The sequence below is a fragment of the Carassius auratus genome, unplaced genomic scaffold, assembly GCF_003368295.1.
Source record: "Carassius auratus strain Wakin unplaced genomic scaffold, ASM336829v1 scaf_tig00026453, whole genome shotgun sequence".
Taxonomy (NCBI): Eukaryota; Metazoa; Chordata; class Actinopteri; order Cypriniformes; family Cyprinidae; genus Carassius; species Carassius auratus.
The window spans coordinates 56,888-74,592 of NW_020525518.1; positions in this window are offsets into that span (position 1 = coordinate 56,888).

Here is a 17,705-nt window from a genome sequence, read left to right on the forward strand (position 1 = left end):
GTCAAAAACGCATGATCGATGCGTGGAAAGGTCATAGGTTAACCCTTGATCTCATTTGTCCCGCCCATCCATCATAAGGTTACCGGAAGTTCAACCTGTCAAAAGGTCAAAGGTCAAAGTCATAAATCATCTTGACATAACGTATAGTATACTTACTACTAACACTTGTTGAACTGAGACACTTTGAATAAAACTGAGCTGTTTTTTCTCTCTCTCCATATTCTCACATTCTGTATGGGCCATAAAAGCATATCCTACAATGGATTAACTTAATAAAAAAAAGAAAAAGAAAAAGAATATCTGTCCAAAAGTTCTGTTACTTTATTCTGTTGGGCTTTACAGGGTTAATTAATGGATGAATTTGAGCTGAAGTAACATCAAACAAATAAACATATTAACATAACATATGGTGTTTTTGACAACATTTTATTGTTAGTTGCATTTTATTATTTGCTTTTAGCACTGTTTTTCCCCATCTGTTGTTCACAACCCTTTTCAAACAGACGAGCCATTTTAAAGACATCTATTTTTTTAAACATTTATTTTATTTTTGTTTTATTTTTTTCATTATTTAGTTTATTGATTTAATTTATTTTTCTGTCTTTTTCATATTGCTGTGTGGTTTATGGTGTTCTGTTAGGTTTCTAGAACATTGCTATAGTGCTTATGTTTAAGGATTTAAAGAGGTCATATGATGCTTTTTTAAAGATCATTATTTTGTGTATTTGGTGTAACAGAATATGTTGGCATGCTTTAATGTTAAAAAAACACATTATTTTTCAAATGCTGTACATTATTGTATGTCCTCTATGCCCCGCCTCTCTCAAACGCATCATTTTCTACAAAGTCCTTCCTTCCACAAGCTCAGTCTGCTCTGATTGGCCAACTGACACAGTGCATTGTGATTGGCCGAACACCACAAGCACTCGTCGGAAACACAGTGCCCCCTTCCATAATCGCGATCTTCATCTTTCAAAATAATGTAAAGACAATTAATAATGTCCTTAGTTTTACCGTCAGTTCAAGCCCGAAAGAGGAACAGAGTCGTGTGACAGACACAGTGATGAAGCTCAGATGTGTTTGCAGAACACAAGCCACTGATAGTAGACAGTCTCTCTCTCTCTCGCTCTCTCTCTTTCACACACACACAAACACAACTCTACATTTGAACATTCAATAGCGAATACTTAAACTACTAACAAAATATACTTCCAGTAGCTGATTCAGAAGCGCCAGATTGTCGTAGCAAAGTCCATAAAATGTTAAAGATTCCTAAACGCATCTACTTTGCGAAAGACAAGTAAAGTGCTTTTTCTTTCTTGTAGAGACACACAGCATCTCCCTGACATGACTGCTTCAACACTAACTGTGTTACTGAAACCACGCTTTCTTTCTTTGAGTGACATTTGGGCTTCTTTACACATATATTTCCACATAGTGATGTAGACATGTGGGGCGTGTTAACTTTGATAAAGAATATCTCTTTGGATTTGAGACTTTAGTCATTGCAAGATCTTCTTCATGCACCAAGAGCTGGCAACACTCCAAAGAGAAAGGAAAAAAAGAAATCGCATCATATAACCCCTTTAAGTGCTAGTAATAGTGATGCTTGCCAGCACTAACCACTTTGCTGATCAGGCAGAGGTTAAACTGTTAATATAGTGCGAGAGGCTTCAGTTTTGGAGGTCAAACAAGTGCACACATACTCTAACATACACTTGAACATAAAGCATGTATTGTGTTATGATGCATTTAGAGGTGTTTAATGCTTTTAGCCTCTCAGCTGTTATTACCGCACACTTAGTGCATAAGCATTTGTCATTTTGTATTCTGGATGTCTTGCTGCAGGAATCTGCTGATGTGGCCAGTGATGGGTCTCTGAGAAAGGCTCCGGCTTCAGCCGCTCAATACTGATTACGTTTAGTGCCGCGCTTCAATGATACGGCTGTCTGAACCCTGACGTACTGCATTCCCTACCTGAACAGAATCATAATTCTTGAGTAAATCTAATGATGGATCGAGGCTGTAGAAGTTAATGTGAGCTTGCTGAGGGACTGTTGAAGTGCTTAAGTTGGAGTTGGTTAGCCACTTAGACGGAGTGTGTAATTTTTCCATGTTAAAATATTTACTCCTTTCCCAGTTTAAAGAGCAGTGATAACGTTATGTAAGCCATGAAGCATCTCTTTGCTTTGAAGATCATTCAAAATCATTTGTGTTTATTCTGAATAAATGCTTTTGCATGCAATATGCTAATAGTAAATATTGAATCATCTTATAGTAAACATTTCCACAGTAGCTGATTCTTTTGGAACCTCTTAAAAGCATTGCTTGTCTTCAGAGGGCAAATTTATGTTTAATTTATATTATAATATTTGTATTTTATTTTTTAAATAAATAAAATATAATAAATATAACATAATTCAAATTAAATAAAATACATGCATTTTTATTTATATTATTATTATATTATTCATGTGTTAACATTTCACATTTTATTTCATATTTAATTTTATTTTATTTTAATTAAATAAATAATTGTAGTGGCACAGAAATGACACTCTATTTAAAAAAGAAAATCTGTGGATGGATGGCTCATATTTTTCAATTTATAATGTATGTTTTTAATTCTATAATTTAATTACTCTAAAGGAACAGCTCTGTTTTAGTCTGTGTTTTTAGCATATAGTTTTATGCACTACATATTACAAAAGCTAAGATCAGAGAGCAGGACATGAATTATTTAGCAGCTGGGAGTAATGGATCCCTTATTCTCTGGATTAATTATGATTGGTTATTAACACAAATTCAGTGGAAAGCTGCTTTACGGCACGGTGTAATGTAAGGTGAGTAGTTTCAAATTAAAGATTTACTGCAGGCAACTGAAACAAGGCAAATGCATTTACTCTGAATGCTAGCTCACTAATTTAGTATCATCAAGGACTAGGGCAAATTATTAAAAGTCTGTGAAATTAATAGAAGAGGAGCTAAACTTCGACATTACCATAGTACAAAGAGCACAAACATGCTTTTTTAACCAGTTCTTACTGCATGCTGATTTCCTCTCAATAACATGAATTGTAAAAGATGTTATGTGCTGCCGTTTTAACTTACTTTGCAAATGTACTTGCCTCTGAATCAGTGTTTTGTGACAGTAGATGTAACTCTGGCCCAACTTGAGCTCTTTGAAGATGTGAAATATCGCTTGTGACTTGTTTTGAAGTCTGAATAATCATCATGTCGTGTGCTAAAACTGGGGTCGGAGTGAAAGAAACTGCTTTAGAGAAGAAGAGAATATTGTTAAGTTCTGCATAACTGCCAAAAAAAGGCCTATTATTAATTTGATAATGCCAAGTTATAAAATGTAAATAAAATAAAAAATGATGCATGTATTTGTATCAAGACTTTAAAACACTTATTTGATGCACCAAAACAAAGGCAGTCAAATTTCAAAAGAGTTTTTTTTGGTTTTAATGACAAAAAGAAGCATTTAAATGTATAACTAAATATGTAAAGGAGTGAAACAATGTTTCAAATTCTGTATTTAATGTAAAAAAAGTTAAATAAGCATAAACATTGGATACCTTTTTAAAATAAATAAGCTTTTTAAAAATTTAATAAAAACCCAGAGGTGTAGCAGAAAACATCTGGCTATAATTCCAACCCTGAAATCAGGATTAAGCATGAAATGATGTGTTTAGAATCATTCTTATGTGAAAATGGGCCGAGAACTGAACAAAGAGTAGTATTCTGCCTCTTTGTGGTGGTTTTTCTGCCGATTAAGGGATAATACAAGACCTAAAACTGGTCATCGAAAGCAAAAATACTACAAAGTGCACACATTTTGTGAGAAAGTGTGACATGCAAAACCAAAACAGCCAATATTATTGGAATCAGCACTCAAAATTAATAAGAAACAACTTTTATCTAAATACTCTAATCAATCAAGATGAGATGAAGAGCGGCAGGTCACATGACTTCCTGTTGCTCTTTTCTCTGAATGTAGCCGCTCCGTCCGCTCTGGACTCGAGGGTGGAAGTTCTGTTTGTTGGAGAAGCGGAGCTCGATACGTCAATAGTCATTACCTGAGCAGAGAGGGATATATCGATCTCTCCTGATCCCCGGCTAAGAGTAGAGAGGCCTAACTGCATGCGCTTTATCTGTGTGTGTCTGTTAATGGAAGCTGTCAGGACGCGCTCTTCCTCATCGAGGCTTTCGCTCACTGATCACTGGGGCTGATTGAGCTTCAAACGAGGCTCCTGAATCAAAACACTCACAAATGGAGAAATATCGGCTCAGAATTAACACTCAGAAATCGAATTGGCCAATTTGCGGTGGCAGAAATGGCTGGAGCTGTGACTGATCCGGCGCTCGGGTTCCTGAATCGCTCTCCTCTCTGTCTTACACATGCGTCTTTGTCTCTCTGCTTGCAAAAGAACTTGACAGTGAGTGGCCCAAGCACTTATTCCAGCTGTAATTCGTACATATCCCCCTCTCCTTCTTTCTGTAGTTAATGATGTAAAGTAGAATGTAATGATGTTTCTTTCATCAATTTTAACGGTGTCTAACCTGCCCTGAGGATTTTTTAAAAATTCTTAATGAAATTTTCAGGATAGTTCATCCAATAAAAAATTACAATGTCTGTCATTTACTCACCCTCATTTGATTAAAAATGACTTTTTCTTCAACAGAACATAAAAAGACCAATTTTGATGATTTTCTTCTGGTTGGTCTTGTCCGTGCAATTACAATAATTCAGGAATAGAGCTTTTTTAAGTTTAAAAAAGAACACAAAATCACCATAAACGTAATCCATATGATGTGCTACTGTATATTCATATCATATGATTGATTCAAATGCCGAAAAGAAAGTCATTATTCTTGATAATGGCTAATCACTGGTTCATTGAGTTATCTTGTGTTGAGAATCATTCTCACAGGACTGTGTTTCCCAAAGGCATCATAAGCCAAAGTATACTGGAGATCTTTTCCCACCAATAGTCTCTATGATCAACTTATCTCACAATGCTTTTGAGAAACACGTCCAGTTTTGTGAACTGAATCTACTGAATCATTGAAAAGATTTGATTCGGAATCATTTCAAATATTTTGATTCATTCAAGCATTGCTACATCTTCAGTGAACTCTCGTGAACGTGCCAGGAGTGTAGACCACTTTAATCATGTTTTCATGGTGTTTTTGAGAATGAGAGATGTTGGAGATAATATTGAGATGCACAATTTGAGATCTCTTCTTAAACTCTAGCAGCAACACTTATGAGATTACTGTGGACTTCAGGAGAAAGTTGTGAAAAGCTGCAGCTACAGTCTCTATTTCATCTGCATTTAATTGAATTTGTGTCTAGGTGAAACAAGAAAGATCTCATTTGTGATATTTCCTTCCTGCAGGCAGTCTGAGCACAACTTTAATTACAACCAAACCTGTTTGTTCTTCTGCACATGTGAAATAACCCAAATATATCTGCAGAATGAGGGGGAAAGAGATTGTGAAGTGCATGTGCTCCCAACACATTCTTGCTCACAACTCACTTGGTCAGGACTCTTTAGCATCATTTTTCGACATGCAGGGTCCTCCATTGTTTTAAATAAGAAACCCTTGGCATCAATATTCTGACGTGAAAGGAATTGGGAATTTTATTGTCATGATTAAATGATATATTAGGGAAATAATATTGGCATTATTGCATATATGTTGTACATAACCCAACCCCTTCCCTTAAACCTATTATTTTTCGATAAAACAAAAGATATTACAGTCACATACAATTATTCATAATTTAATCAAGAAATATTAATATTCCAAGTCTTCTTAGGCAAAATGATTGATGTATGAGAGTAACTTGAACTTGAAGTTCACATCCTTAGTTGTGAAATGCTCTTAACTCTTGTGTGTCTTGTGGTGATTGCTTCATGCTACGAGAGTTATCTTTTTGAATGAGATGTCAGTGCGTTAATGGAGTGGGATAATTATTTGGAATGCAACACGACTTGTTTATAATAGTTTTATACTGCTTTTTATGGTCAGTTTTTTTATGGAAGCCTGTTTCCTCCAATTAAAATAAAAAAAATAAAAAATCAAGGTAATTGCAACTTTTTATCTTACAATTTGTACTTTTTTTCTCAGATTGGTGTGATATAAACTCTCAATTCTTCGATTTTTTTTTTAATTGGGAGTTTATATCTGCAATTCTGAATTTATAACTCGCAAGAATTGCAAGTTAAAAAGCCACAATAACCTTTGTTTTGTTTTTTATTCAGTGGCGGAAACGGGCTTCCATAGTTTTTTTGTAATAAATACCTGAGACTGTACTTTTAATTTGCCTGTTACGTATTTTATATTGTTCAGAAGTGAGTAGGTTTAGGGAAGGGGTGGGGTTAGGTAGGTCTAATCCGATTATGTAAATGTAAATTATTTATATTTTTCAAATGCATGCAAACCATTAAATTAAGGCGAACAACTGAAATCAGTGGAGGGGCATAAAAGGGTACCCTGTGCATTAATAAAGTGACACTAAAGGCTTACCTTGAGCATCAAAAGGTATGAGTAAGAGCATGTTGTCCATGGACCGTCTGGTGTCCATATACTGTTGTGTTGATTACATTTGTAATAAGTTTATCTTTGAATTGGCTTTGACATCCAAGTGTTAAGTATGACTGGTTAACAGTGTTTCAGTCTGATCTCAACACACAGTCCAGTCTGATGTTATTTCTTGATGGAGTGAAGCTCATTATTTGAAGGTTTGTGTGTCATCTCTGTAGCAGTCTGCAGTGTAGCAAAGGGCTTGTACCGCTGCATGGCATGCTGGGAGATTAGAGAGCCGGCTCGTTAACAGCATCTCTGGGCTGTCCACCTGAACATTGATGAATAGACACCCTTTAAGGCTGCTGGTGTATTTGTGTCAGTGTGTGTTTGTCCACTAACAGACTCTTTCACACAGCTAACAGACTACTAACAGCTGCTAACAAAACAGAGACAGCTGGAGGAGAATCAGTCGCAGTCAACTCTCCTCTTGTCTCATCTCAGCCAGTTTTCTCTCATTTAATCTATCCTAATTCTCTTATCCTCTCCTCTCATTCTGTCTCTCCTCATTTCTCATTTCGTCTCATCTTCATCTCCTCTTTTCTTGTTTCATTTCATCTCCTCTAACATCTCATAACCTCCACCTCATCTTGTCTAATCTTGTACTGACTTCTCATTACATCCTCACCTCCTCTCCTTTACTGTGATTCTCATCTCATGTCATCTCCTTTTGTCTCCTCTCATTTCTTTTTCTCTTGACTCTTTAGTTTCATCTCATCTTGTTCCTCTCTGGTCTCATCTCCTCGCTTCTCCTCTCTTCTTCTAGTCTCAGTTCATCTCTTCTCAAATTGTCTCATTCTGTGTTTTCTTGTCTCATCTCATCTCCTTTTATTTCATATTGTCTCGTCTTGTATCAGTTTATCATCTCTTGTCTCATTTCACCTGTTCTCATCTCTTCTCCTCTCATCTCATCTTGTTTTGATTCATCTCCTTTCATTCTTTCTCCTCTCTTGTTGTTTCATCTCATCTCATCTCATATAATCTCATCTCTCCTCTCCTCCTTATGTTTTAACATACAGAACATGCATTCATGTCGAATGGCAAACAGAAACGGGGGAAAAAAAGAGATGAGACAGAGCAGAGAGGGAGGGTGAGATGTGCTGAGGGGAAGAGAATGAATGAGTGGGCGGATGGACGAGACGGAGGAGGAGTGGGTGGGGGAAAAGGAAATGAACAGAGTGAGAAAAGAGGGAGAGATGATGAGAGAACAAACGAGAGCAGAGAGACCTGGAGAGGAAGAGAAGAGCCGTATAGTGACTGTGACAGATGCATCTGTGCTTGACTAGCGTTCCAGCACAAATCACAAAAACAGCTGGAGAAACTTCACCTCACTTCACCTTCATTACAGGACTCACACTCAAATGAGACTGAATATCCAACCGTTCTCTCTCTAGGAATCCACTCTGATTCGTCTTGTTTTGGGGCTCCTTCAGGCACAGAGCAAAACAGTCAGATTCCACAAGTAAAAATCTCAATAATTTGCTCCACAGAGAAATAGATCCATGCAGTGATGCATGAACCCTTCAAAACGGATTTACCATGAGCTCTGGCACTGTGATTTGATGAAATATGCTGCTCAAGTCATAAAACAATAAGATTAGCATGCAACTTGCTACATTGCCCACAATCCCAATGCAACATCTGCTCAGCAGCGACTCCCATGATGCATTGTGAATCAAGTCAGTCTCCTTACATGTAAATATTTGAATATTTTGCAACAAACTTATTTCTTTCTTGTAAATAGGTTAAATTTGTAGTATTAGATGTCTAATTCTCTCAAGAAAACACTTTGTATTTTTTCACCGGAGTACTATTTTCAATTTTATGTGGCCGGGTTCATTCATTGACTTTTAGTGGCAAATTCTATTGTAAAGTCTGGAGTAAATGAAAGGCTAGCACTTTTGGGAGCTGAAGTGCCCACTTTTACGTTCTGTTGGTTAATTTCAGATAAGAATTCTAATCTTGTGATAATTGTGCATTTATAAATGATGTTTCATTTATCACAATATCCTTTCCACAGATTCATTAATGAACCCCTGATATCTTCAGCACTGATATCCTGAAAGCCCTTCTCCAGCATAGTTTAATCTAATTATGGCATTTAATGATCTACTGTAATGCGCCCTGTTGACCAACATGGCTGTTTTTGTCTTTGTGCATCATAGTGAAATTGATGTGTGATTAAAGCACCATCTTTAATTTCTCAATTCAAATCAGTTCATTACAGGAAAATGTGATTTCAACTGACATATAATACTTCTTGGTTGATGTGCAGTCTTTTTTCTTAGTTTTTATGGTCCAACAGCACTTTGGCTATATTTAGAATAGCATAATACTCCTACTATACCATGCATATTATGCATTATGCACATTTTCTGATACCTCACTACAGCAAGCCATGAAATACTGTATCCCACAATGCAATGTATAGTACTTGACCTTTCTTTCCGATCAACTGCAATTTTCAATCTCATTCATGATTTAATTGGACTGTTAAAATGTACAAGGTGCAACATGGTTAAACATAATTGGATTACAGTAAAAATAAATAACCCTGTTATTTCCTAATTAATCGACTACTAAGCTGAAACAAACCTGCACAGAAAGTCATGTAATGATAATATTGCATATGCATACTACTGTTTGAAATGTTTATAATGCATACTGTCAAATAATATTTTTACAAATAGTATCCAAGCTGACAAGGAACGTTCTCAAAACTTTGGCCAACGTTCTAGTAATGTTCTTTCTAAATTATTACAGCAACGTTAAAACAACGTCTTCCAAATGTATCCAACACAAAAGCATTTCTACATCATTCATGGAATGTTCTTTTTTTTCTGAAATGTTTCAGTCGGACATTCGTGTAACATTTGTTAAATGGTTTCAGAGTTTTCAGAGAACATCTGAGAGTAATGTTCCCATAATTTTTGAAAAATAATAAAATGGAATGTTCACTTAAGCAAGAATTCTTTTTTTTAAAATCTGGACTGGGTTTCAATGTTCAGAACATCAGAAATAACATTTCAAAACGTTCATAGGATATATTTTGTCTGCTGGAATAAAGTATACTGCTGTACATTATGCAATAACCCAGACTTTTTATATTGTACATATAATGTGACTTTGTCTACACACTGATTTCTGGTGACGTTTCAGGAAAAAATAAAAATACTGAAATATTTGGAATGTTTTTTTTCCTTTTTAGATGTAAATGAGGCAGGCTGTGCAACCTTTATTCTTAGAAAACCTGAGATTTTTCAGGTCTTTCTTTTTTCCTGAGCCTGCAGTATGTGTGTGTGTGTGTTTGATCTGAGGTTCAGAGTGAAGCCGGTGGGTGGTATTGCACATTTGTGAGCTTCGACCAGCCTGACTGCTTGGCTGCAGATGTAGGTGGTAATGACATTCAAAGCATTACCAATAAAAGTGATCAGTCTGTCAGAAATCATTTTGAAGTAAAGTACATTTCAATGGACTTGTTGTGTTCATGTTAAATAAACATGTCAATGCATTTTGTAATATAATGCAACACATTGCTTTACCATTTCATGTGTGTAAGCTTTTCATTGTTCAGATATAATCTCCTATCCCAGGTAAATGTGTTGAGACATTAAGAGACACTAACCCAGCTAACAGGGAATGTTTCCAGAACATTCAAGGTTAATGGGTAATGTTAATGAAAGGTTTGTTCAGAGTTCTCTGGTCTTTAATAAAGTTTGCAGAATGTTAGCACAAACTTTATTTATACATCATTCATGAAATGTCTATTTATGAAATCTTTTAGTTGGACATTTTAAATGAACATTTTAAATATTCTTTATATGTTACGACTTGATCAGAGAACATTCAAAAGTAACATTCCTGTGATATTTGCAAAATTCTGAAATGGAATGTTCGCTTGTTTGCATTTTTTTCACTTGATGTTTTAAATTGTTCAGAGAACAATGTGTTTTCAAACGTATAAAATGGAACGTTTCCTTAATGTTCACTTAACCAAAATAAATTTTTATTTCATTATATCACTATTTCTGATGTTCTGAATATAAGAGAGTCTGTTAAAATGATGATCGCTGCAGAAGGGAAGTCGTTCCTCAACATCTACTCATCTCAGTTAGACTGTCAAGGTCTATTAAGCAGCTTTTATGATTGCAGGTTCACTGTAGAGCATAGAACTACTAAATCAGCATTTGCAAAATTCATGAAGCATCAGTCAGAGGGCCTGCGAGTGAAGTCGAACACCTCGCTGTAATCTGCACAAACGGCCACATGTCGGGTCTGGAGCTCGTTTTGAACACAGTAAATCAACATGATGCAGAAAAATTCAATTCTCACCTCTGCCTCGCAGTGTGTCTGGCATCAGATTGTGGCGAGTGCAGAATTGAGTTTTGCCCAGGAGTTAAATGAATCCTGTGAGTTTGTTAGACTAGCATTGACATTAAATCTGTTCATTACTTTTTCCTGTCCTGAACTTCACAATCACAATACAGGTTTTATTGTATTTAAAATGATAAATTGCATTCACACTGATCTCTTTGTGCTCACATCTAGAGAAATTATAGTGTGCATGTGTGTGTGTGTGTGTGTGTGTTTCATTATCTGCTGTGATGGTGAGGATGAAACTTGAAAATGTCCCCAGAAGAAAATCAGAAACAATGCCACAAGGAAAAGGATTCATAAAAGCAAAATCTGTCTTATTTCATGGCTAGGGTTGTGGGTGGTCTATAATGTTTTTTGTTACTGTAAGTACAAATCTATAGGATATGAACTATGGTACATAGGGAAGACCGGGGCTAGTTGTCACAAGGGCATTTTTCCTGAAAGTCTAACTGATGCTTATTAAAATGTACAAATGCTGTGTTTTTTTAAAGTAGTTCAAAATAAAATCTTAAAATAGGATAATTTGTGAATATTTTCCTCCCAAAAAGTTGTGAAGGAATATTTCATATAATACAGTCATTGTTTTGGTTTATATTTTATTAATTGTGTTCTATCATTTTTAACTTTAGAGGTCCCCTTCTTCGTGATCCCATGTTTTAAACTTTAGTTAGTGTGTAATGTTGTTGTTAGAGTATAAATAATATCTGTAAAATTCTAAAGCTCAAAGTTCAATGCCAAGCGAGATATTTTATTTAACAGAATTCGCCTACATTTGGACTACATCCCTCTAGTTCCTGCAGTAATAACGTCACTAAAACAGTTTTTTCACTAACCTCCGCCGACATGAATTCACAAAAAAGGGGGCGTGGTCTTGTTGCGCTCCGACGGAGAAGAAGGAAGAGCTGCTTTCGTCTTTTCCATGTCGTTGAAACGCTGTTATTTTCATCTTGAAGTCCAATCATCTTTGTTTGGGCTCCCCAGGGACGCTGTACTTGGAGATTAATGGTTACAATTTATGTTTAACTCAGTTCCCGAAAATTATAATACACATGTAAAAATCAGTTAAATGCCGGATTCGCAAAAAAATATTCTTGAAAGATGGAGCAGTTCTCTCTTTGTCTGGAGAAGGCGTTGTTTATGGACCACAACCAGTAAGTTTATTTTATTATTTAAGTTGGTGCGTTTAACAGTTTCTGTAACTTATTACACAAAGGGCAGCGCTGTTTAGCTTTGTTAACTAGATGTTAGGGCTGTGCAAAAAACGAATGCGATTTTCACTAGCATCTCATTAGTAAAACGCTCCTGTGATTATAAGTACCATAGACGTATAAATACGCAGACGCCTCATTGGCCGCTCGACCGCACGTCAACGTCGACGCCATATTGGAGCGGGCAACTCTCATAAGGACACAAGAAAACGTACCTGACTTGTCGACAGATTGGACACCTACAAACCGTCACACGATAATAAAAACAGATCTCGGGGTGTTAACTTTCATAGGTAAGACTCAGCTGTTCTTTCTCTATGTTTTTTGGTCATTTTTAACATTATGTTGTCAGCTTAATTAACCACCAATGTCAGACTATTAATAATATGATTCGCGAACCCGCTTTAAACTCCTGAACTGATTCAAATGATTCGCGATCCCCAAACTGACCAATAGAGTCTGGCTGCAGACATGATGCACTCTCAGCCTGACTCAAACTGACTCAAATGATTCGCGATCCCGGTCAAACTCCCAAACTGACTCAAATGATTTGCGATCCCACTCCGAGCTCCAGAACTGATTAAAATGATTCACGCTCCGAATTCCTGAACAAATGATTCGCGATCTCCAAACTGACTCAAATGATTCGCGAACCCGCTCCGAACTCCCGAACGGACTCAAATGATTCGCGCACCGAAACTCCCGAACTGAGTGAACTGATTCATGCTCGAACTCCGAACAGATGTTTCGCGATCCCCAAACTGACTCAAATAATTCGCGAACCCGCTCCGAACTCCCGAACTGATTCAAATGATTCGCGGTCCCGCTCTGAACTCCGAACTGACTAAAATGATTCAAAATCCCGCTCCTAACTAAAATGATTCGTAATCCCGCTCAGAACACAGGAGAACTTTGACCACAGCTGCTTCAAAAGCTCTTGCAGCAGCTCAACACGTTTTTTTCTGAGTTGGTCGGATCACATCAGATTGTGGTTTATCTTGCAGATCATACTCTTCCTCTCCCTGCAGTTTGGTAATATAAAGATTCCTCCTTTGAACTCCCACCTCTTCTGTGGGTTTTATTGTTCTGGGTCTGAATTTGGCCTCCTGGGGTCTCAAAGAAGAAACAAGGTGTCTCCAAGGTGAACGTTATGACAACACCAGTGTTGTGCTAGCTACTAAGAAATATGTATTTTGTACATATTGTATATAAGTACATTTTTTGTTATTTTTTAAAGAACTTTCTTTAATGTTCCCATGAATGCGCTTTTATGTGTAATGGTCTATACAAACACAAAGTAAAACAGAAAGTAATTTTTAAAGACTATTTTGATTAAGTCAGACCAGCACAAACTGAATATTGTATATCACAAGGATTTCTGACATAAATAACAAAACACCTGAATAATATATTCAGAATCAAAAACTAAAGTGGCTTCTGCATCATAAAAGCTGTTGTGTTTAGCCCTTTAATATGTTCCTTTCACAGCTTAAGTATGAAACTATCAACAATGGACAACATAACACAAAACACTTTGAAATAAATAAATGAAAGCAATCTGAATTATTCAGAATCAATTTCGAGAAACATACATTCACACACACATGTGTATATATATGCTGTATATGCTATATATATTCTCAACGATAGTAAATTATTAGTGTTTAAAGATGTATTATTTCGATTTTATCCCAGTATTTCAAAGGGAATGAGCTGTATTCTGACCTGAGACACAAGAAAGAGAGAAAAAAAAGAAAGAAAAATGTTGGGATTTTTCCAAAGCAATAAAACAACTACAGTACATATCATGTAATGTACATTCAAATTACATTACATGAATATGTTACAGTTTTACTAAATTAACAGATTTATAAACCGAAAAAATCAACTAAATCAACAAGTGAGACAAATGTGAGCTTTCAATTAATAATTTTCCAAACCTAACTAAATAACTGGGGTCAAATTTTTTTTTAACTGCACGTAGATCACAAACCTCTGAAATCGGTTGATAAATGTGAACGTTATCGTGTTTTTATTCAGTAAAAACCGCAGCTCCCGCATTTACTTTCATTTGTTTTAAGGCAGTCTTGCCCTCACTAACATGGCGAACACGTTGACGAATCGCGGCAACGACTCAAAGCGGCCAATGAGGCGTCTAGGTATTTGTATGTCCATGATAAGTACATCTCCAACACATGCTCCTGCTCACTTGGTTCTCAAAACGAGTCCAATCGCGTTACCAGGAGGGCAGCCTGCGCTCAGCTGCTGTCGAATCACAACACAGGAACCGCTGGCCCAATCAGAACTCGTTACGTATTTCTGAAGGAGGGACTTTATAGAACAAGGAAGTCATCAGCCCGTTTTTATGACAGTGTAAACAGCGGTATACAGATAGGTTAATTGTGTGATAAATACTGTATTTTTTTACACGCGAAACATGAACACGTTATATTGCACACTGTAAACACAATCAAAGCTTCAAAAAAGCGTGAAAAACGGAACATTTAAAAGTATATTCCATATGATTCGTATTATTCATATTTACTTGTAAAAATTATTTTATATTACATTTTTTATGTATTGCATTTCAAAATAACACATATGACTGAAATATTATATCTTGTTTAATACTAACCTAACACTAAAATCTTAATTTTTAAATGTTGGCGTGTAGATTTATAAAACGATCATAATTTTTTTTTACTCCCTAATGTATGTCATTTTCTCTCTCATGTTGCTGGCAGCTTCCTCATACAGAGTCCCATTCATTCATTCACATCAAGCATCAAATATTAAAAGCTCTATTAATATGAGATGAAATCGAGGACGTGTGTTCTCTTTAATCAGTTCAATGACACAATAATTACTCATCTGTTTCATCTGTGGGGTGGCTGTGAAGATTTACTGCTGAATCGTACAGTGTAATGACTTCAACCTTTGCATTAATCCTGTTAATGAGCATTATTTAAGTTTCCTAAATATAGCAGGACCCCGACACTTGTAGTTGTGATAGAAAGGCACATGAAGATCGTCGATGTGAATTCTAGGGCAGCTCTTCTGTTTGAAGTTCTGTACGTTCACAGTGTCCTCTCTCTCTTGTACTAATAATGATCTATGTTTAGCATATGCAAATGTTATTCTATTTTCCTGGTGATTAGAGCTCAGCATGTTAATGTGAAGCCTTTGGCTTTTCTCACTGCTGTTCTCGGTCTCAGCTGCTGAAATTATACTGGAGCATGCAGCAAATAAAAAAAAAGAATTGCTACATAATGTTGCTTTGATCCTGCAGTTTAAGAAAATCAGCTTAATGACTTCATGTCAAAAGTGGAAGTCAGTATGAATTAATCAAAACATTGTTGCCTGAAACACTTGCACTCTATCATCAGATGCTTGTGTCATCAAACATGTTTTAAACATCGGATTGTTCTTCTGTCCTCTGTCCCCTTCTTCTCTTCCAGAATCAGATGTTCTTCCATTATCAGACGCTGTTGCATGATCAGATGTTCTTCTGGGATGAGACACTCTCTCAGAATCAGACCTTCAAACATCAGAATCCCTTCTTCCATTAGATGCTCTTCTACAGTCAGAGGTTCTTCAAGCATCAGACACTCTTCTGTCAAAAGATGTTTTTTTCAGCATCAGACATGTATCTGTTATCAGTGGTTTCTTCAAGAATCTGATGCTTTTCCTTCATCAGACCCTTTTCAAGCATCAAACACTCATCAAGCATCAGACATTCTTTCGTCATCAGATGCTCTTCTGTTATCAGATGTTTCTTCAAGAATCTGATGCTCTTCCATCATCAGACATTTTCAAGCATCAGATGTTCTTCTGTCATCATCAGACATGTTTTAAAGCATCAGATGCTCACCAAGCTTCTCTTCAAGTATCTGTTGCTCTTCCATCATCAGACATTTTCCATGAATTATATGCTCTTGTGTCAACGGATGTTTTTTTTAAGCATCTGAATCTCTTCTATCATCAGACGTCTTTCTATCATCAGACATTTTTTCAGGCATCTGATGCTCTTCCAGCATCAGACCATTTTTTAGCATCCACACTCGTCAGGTATCAGGTCTTCTTCCATCATCAGACTTTCTTCTGTTATCACGTTTCTTAAAGAATCGAATGCTTTTCTATTTTCAAGCATTTCGTGCTCTTTCATGATCACATGCTCTTCCGTTTTAAGACATTCTTTAAGCATCAGATGCCTTTCTGACATCAGAAGTTTTTTCAGGTATCTGACACTCTTCCAGCATCAGATGCTCGTAAAGCATCAGTTGTTCTCACGTCCTCAGAAACTCTTCTGTCATCAGATATTTCTTCAAGATTCTGTTGCTCTTCCATCACCAGACATTTTTTCAAGCATCTGGCGTTCTCCCAGCATAAGACCCTTTTCAAGCAACAGTCATTATCAGACAATCTTCCATCGTCTGCTGTTTTCAAGAATCCGATGCTCTTTCTTCATCAGATGCTCTGTCATTATCAAGTATTAGATGCTCTTCTGTCATCAGATGTTTTTTAAGCATCACGTGCTCTTCATCATCAGACATTCTTCAAGTATCAGACTCTCTTCATATTGAGTTTCTCTTTAAGCTTTAAACACTTTTCCAGCCTCTTTCCTGCATCATCAGAGACAGCTTTAATAAAAAAGATTGTTTCAGCTTTATAGGTGGAAGAAATTAAGCAAATGTTTAATCTCTAAGATGGAATCCACAGCCTACTCAAATCACATTAACTCGTGTGTGTGTGTGTGAGAAAGAGACTGTTCATAGATTGTATTATAAATTACAATTTTCGAAAGCCTTGTAAAAACAAAAAGTGCAAAACAGTTAGCGTTTGAGTGTGTGTTTCCTATGTCTATGTCCCTATTCCTATCAAGTGAGGCTGGCTGTTACAAACAGCAGGCAAGGTAATGCTCCATTCGGATGTGTCCAGCTTGTTATCATATATCCAGAATTAATGAAGAACATCAGGGTTTTCCCAGAAGCCTTGGAAGAATCAGCTTCTCATTTAAATGACCTGAAATAAAGCCAGGACACGATCGCTTGAAACATTAGCTGCATGCTCTCTGTGACTGCAGTCGCTGCCAAATAAACTGATTGAATAGCCAAACAAATAACCGTAATGTGTGGATGTGCACAGGCTCAAGGGCCAGTCACACAGATTTGAAGCATGCAAAATTATCTCAGACCTTGCAATGTGGACAGAAGGATATAATGTCATGCTCCAGGGGTTCTGTTTTGAATAAATAATAAAATATAATAAATTAACTATTGTTGAAATATTTCATTCTCTCCAGTTGTCAGTGTCTCTGCCAACCGTAGAGCTCTTCTTAACGTCTTGGTAGTGCAAAACCACCAAAATAAGAGGATGCTTCATATTAAATTTTTAGCCCAAATCCTCTGTTTTCTCTTTTCCAACACAGATTTGACACATTTTGTGTGGATATGCTTGTGCATATTGAAAAAAACCCTATTCATCTGGAGATTAGTGATTAACACACATGCACTATATAGGCCT